We start from the raw sequence: 5,106 nt of genomic DNA on the forward strand, positions 1-5,106 counted from the left end.
AAATCTTTCCGACACGATGGGTGACCTTCAAGTAGTAGGAGGAGTCAAGAAGCTCAACAACAAAAACTACAACACGTGGACAACATGTATGGAGTCCTACCTACAAGGTTAGGATTTTTTGGAGGTTGTTAGTGGTAGTGAAGTCATGCAATCGACAGAAGATGCCAATGACATCTTGTGAAAATGGAGGATCACAGCAGTTAAAGCAATGTTTGTTTTAAAAATCACAATTGAAGAAGAAATGTTGGAGCACATCCGAGATGCCAAAACACTAAAAGAAGTATGGGATACCTTTGCTACACTCTTTTCAAAGAAGAATGATGCAAGATTGCAACTCTCGAAGAATGAGCTACTAGCAATAGGACAACGTGACAAAACAATTGCCCAATACTTCCACAAGATAAAGTTGATATGTCGCGAAATTTCAGAATTAGATCCAACAGTTCCTATTGGGGAAATCAGGATAAAGAAAATAATTATACATGGTTTACAACTAGAATATCAAGGATTTGTTGCTGCTATACAAGGATAGCCAACACAACCATCGCTTCTTGAGTTTGAAAATTACTTGCAGGTTAAGAAGCTATGGATAAGCAAATGGGAGAAGTCTCACTAAAGGGTAAGGAGAAAGATCTCTACACCAATAAAAGTAAGGGCAGCTTCAAACGACACACTGCCGATGGATCTAAAAAGGATGGTAACAAAGTGAAGAGTTATCAAGGAAATGAAGTCCATCATCCAAGGAGAGCCCCAAAGAATCGTGTCAATAATAAAAATTTTATTAGCGAGTGTTACAACTGTGGGAAGGTGGGTCATATGGCAAAAGATTGTTGGGCCAAGAAGAAGTTTGTTCAGAGTAGTACTGCTAATTCTAAGGAGAATAGCGAAGATGACTGGGATACCGAAGCCTTGTTCGTTGTAGAGGAAAATGAAGTAACGTTCACAATGCCAGACAAAATTAACTACAAAGATGACTGGATCGTAGATTTAGGCTGCTCAAATCACATGACGGGTGACAAAGAAAAATTACAAAATCTGTCCGAATACAAGGGAGCTCGTATGGTGGTGACAGCCAACAACTCAAGGTTACCAATAGCTCACATTGGTAAGACAAAAATTACGCCTTGATATAATTCTAACAAGGTGTCACTTCAAGATGTCTATCATGTCCCAGGAATGAAGAAAAATTTATTATCTGTAGCTCAATTAACATCATCAGGTCATTGAGTTCTGTTTAGTCCTCAAAATGTAAAGGTATATCTAAATCTCAAAATATCAGAAACACCGACAATGGAAGAGAAATGACTAGAGTCAATATACGTGATGTCAACAGAGTCTGCATATATAAATAAGACAAGGAAAAGTGAAACATCAAACATATGGCATATGGGATTAGGTCATGTTAACTATTCCAAGTTAAAAATGATGATGAAGAAGTCGATACTTAAGGGGTTTCTTCAACTAGACATACGAATAGACACGGTATGTGCGGGATGTCAATATGGTAAAACACACAAATTATCATATCAAGAGTCAAAGTTTAAAGCAAAGGAACCATTAGAGTTAGTCCACTCTGATGTATTTGGACCCGTTAAGCAACCATCAATCGGTGGTATGCAGTACATGGTGACATTCATTGATGACTTCTCAAGGTATGTCTGGATCTTATTTATGAAAGAAAAAATCTGATACATTTTCCAAGTTTAAAGAGTTCAAACAGTTAGTCGAAAGAGAATTGGGAACGAACATATGTTGTCTACGCACAGACAACAGGGAAGATTATAGCTTAAGAGAATTCTCTCAATACTTAAGAGAAAGTTGAATATACCATCAGTACACATGTGCCAACACACCACAGCAGAATTGTACGTAGCAGAAAGAAAGAACCGACATCTTGCAGAAATTTGTCAGAGTATGCTACATGACAAGAATGTACCTAGACGGTTTTGGACTGAAGCAATGAGGACTGCAACTTTTGTCATTAACAAACTTCCTCAACCAAGGTTAGAATTCATTTCACCTTTTGAGAAATTATGGAACATAAAACCTACAGTTAGCTACTTTCGTGTATTTGGTTATGTATTTTATGTGTTTATTTTTGATCATTTACGAACCAAGTTTGACAAGAAAGCTATTAGATGTATCTTTGTGGGATATGATAGCTAAAGAAAGGGGTGGAAATGTTGCGATCCAATAAGTGGAAGATGATACATTTCACGAAATGTAGTGTTCGATGAAGCATCTTCTTGGTGGAACCCAATTAAGGAGGTGTTATCAGATTTTAAAGACCTCGAAGACAAAGTGCAACAAAAGATGAGAGAGCATATTGTTCAATCTCAACCAAGTTCAGATGAATCAGGAGATCTAAATGACAATGATATTGAACAAAGAGTGGATCAGAGTCCTTGGCAAACCGGCATATATCAACAACCAAATGAAGAAGAGAGGCCTAGTGATATGGAAGAATTAACTTCGCAATCTCAACTCCGAAGGTTAATAAGAACACGAAAGCCAAATCTAAAATATGCTAATGCAGACATAGTTGAAGAAGCAACAGAGCCTAAGACATTTGAAGAAGCGTCGCAAATCCTGGGTGGGTGATTGCTATGAAAGAAGAGATTGATGCACTGCAGCAAAATTAAACTTGGGATCTCACACCAAAATCAAAAGATGTGAAACCCATTTCTTGCAAGTGGGTTTTCAAAATAAAGCGTCATCCAGATGGGTCAATCGAGAGGTACAAGGCTCGATTGGTAGCTCGTGATTTCTCTCAACAATATGGACTAGATTATGATGAAACATTTAGTCCAGTGGTGAAACTTATAACTGTACAAATCCTACTTGCACTTGCAGCCAATAAAGACTGGAATCTATGGCAGATGGATGTGAAAAATGTTTTTCTTCATGGAGAATTGGATTGGGAAATTTATATGATCCAACCAATAGGTTTTTAGAACCAACATCATCCTGAATATGTGTATAAGCTACGGAAAGCGCTCTACGAATTGAAATAAGCACCCAGGGCATGATATGGTAAGATTGTCAAATTTCTAACTCAAAATGGCTATTTAGTAACATCTTCATATTCCAGCTTATTTATTAAAATAAATAAAAGAAAATTAGCTATCGTGCTAATATATGTGGATAACCTAGTCATAACAGGCGATGACAAAGCAGAAATTCTTCAAACGAAAGAGATTTATTAGTTTGATTTCAAATAAAAGAACTTGGGCAACTTAAGCATTTTCTTGATTTAGAGATTGATCGCACACAAAATGGAATATTTCTTTGTCAACAAAAATATTCCAAAGACTTGTTGAAAAAGTTTGGAATGTTCGAATGCAAGCTGATCTCGACACCTATGGAACCAAATGTCATAATGTGTGCACATGAAGGGAAAAGCTTAGAAGATGCAACTATGTATCAACAATTGGTAGGCAATCTCATCTACTTAACCTTAACTCAACTTGATATTTCTTATGCAGTCAGTGTGATAAGTCGGTACATGCAAAATCTAAAGAAGCCTCATTTGGAAGTAGCTCAATGAATACTAAGATATGTAAAGAGCACAATTAATTATGACCTTTTGTACAAAAGAAATGAAGACTGCAAGTTAATTGGCTACTACGATGTTGACTATACAGGAGATTGTGACACCAGAAGGTCAATAACTAGTTATGTATTCAAGCTTAGTTCTGGAACGATCTCGTGGTGCAGCAAGAGACAACCAACTGTATTATTGTCAACCACTGAAGTTAAGTATCGAGCAGCAGCAATGGCAGCTCAAGAGAGCATATGGATAATACAACTAATGAATAATCTACGTCAACCAGTAGATTATGCAATTCCAGTATATTATGACAATCAATTAGCAATTCGTTTGGCAAAAAATATGATCTTTCATGCAAGAACTAAGCATGTTGAAATTCATTATCATTTTATCAGAGAAAAAGTTCTGCAAGAAGAAATTGAGATGAGACAAATCAATACAGATACCAATTGAATGATCGAAAAGAATTTAAATATTTTTACAATGGTATGATATTGTCCACTTTGGGACTAAGCTCTTATGGTTTTACTCTTGGGCTCTACCTAAGAGGTCTTATACCAATAGAGATATCCTACATCCTTTTAAACTCATGATCTTTATCAAATTTTTCCAATGTGAGACTTTGATTGAACTTCAACAATCCTCCCCTCAAATGAAGGACCACAATTACTCTTATGGTCCGAGCCTCCTCGCGAGCATCCGGTCACCTTGACCTGCTTCAGGCCTCCCTGTGAGCATCCGGTCACAACCTAGGGGTCTCCCCATAAGTATCCGGTCATCCTGACCTACTCCAGGCCTCCTTGCAAGCATCAGTCATCCTGACCTGCTCCGAACCTCCATGCAACTTCATTCAAGGTCACCCCACATAGTATCTGGTTTGTACCATGATTCTGATACCATTTATGCTCGAAGGATGTCCACATATCTCCACAATAGCATGATATTGTCCACTTTAGGCCTAGGCCCTCATGGCTTTGCTCTTGGGCTCTCCCCAAAAGGTCTCATGCCGATGGAGATATCCGACATCCTTTTAAACCCATGATTTTTACCAAATCTTTCCTGTCACGCCCCGGGGGAGTCCCTGTCCGAAAAAATTTCGGCAGCACCTCCCCTGTACGGTTGACAATCTGAATCATTGCTACATACACAATATACATCAGCCACAGACGGCTGGAATATACACACAACCACGCAGTTATATATATATCATCAGCCCACTCGGTTGGAACAAAATATAAAACAACCACGCAGTTATATATATATTTTACAGCCCACTCGGCTGTACCAAAACCAAAACACAGCAGAAAAATGATAGAAATCCAAAATACATGACTGCAAGCCGGCTAGGCTGACACCACACAAACACTCCAGGCACAACACCGGAACACAAAGCCAAATATACAAATTTCGTATATCAAAACAAAATAAATACAAGTGGAGACAGATCTTCTGAGGTGACGTGGGTACCAGAAGATAGGATACTCCAAGCGACACCATAAACAACCTGATACCTGAAAAAGATAGTGTCCACGGGGGTGAGTTCAACAACTCAGCGA

Source organism: Zingiber officinale, chromosome 3A (assembly GCF_018446385.1).
Source record: "Zingiber officinale cultivar Zhangliang chromosome 3A, Zo_v1.1, whole genome shotgun sequence".
Classification (NCBI taxonomy): Eukaryota; Viridiplantae; Streptophyta; class Magnoliopsida; order Zingiberales; family Zingiberaceae; genus Zingiber; species Zingiber officinale.